The sequence below is a fragment of the Brassica oleracea genome, chromosome C7 (genome assembly GCF_000695525.1).
Source record: "Brassica oleracea var. oleracea cultivar TO1000 chromosome C7, BOL, whole genome shotgun sequence".
Lineage (NCBI taxonomy): Eukaryota > Viridiplantae > Streptophyta > Magnoliopsida > Brassicales > Brassicaceae > Brassica > Brassica oleracea.
Window position 1 is genome coordinate 34810526 of NC_027754.1, and position 419 is coordinate 34810944.

Sequence of the window (419 nt, forward strand, 5' to 3'; positions counted from 1 at the left end):
CACATGAATCAAGGTGAGTTTGTTAACCAATCCGGTTTTTTAGGAATCGATGTTATATTAGGAATGATATATTATTAATCCATATTATTAGTAATAAATGAATGATATTGATTTGTAGTGAGAGTATATTTTTAAAAAAAAATCACACATGAATCAAGGTCGTAACTTATGTTTTAATATATAACTTCTGTTTTAATATATAACTAGATTTTTACCCGCACGCCCGTGCGGATGTTTTCTTTAGCTTTGATATTTGTCTAATTTTTTTTTATTTGATTGAACGTAAAACACTTATATATTTGTTTATATGTATTTTAAACACAACAATTTAATAGGAGAGATCCATAGTAATTTATCATGTCTTCAACAGTCAGTAGTGCTAACTGATAATATATATATATATATATATATATATATAT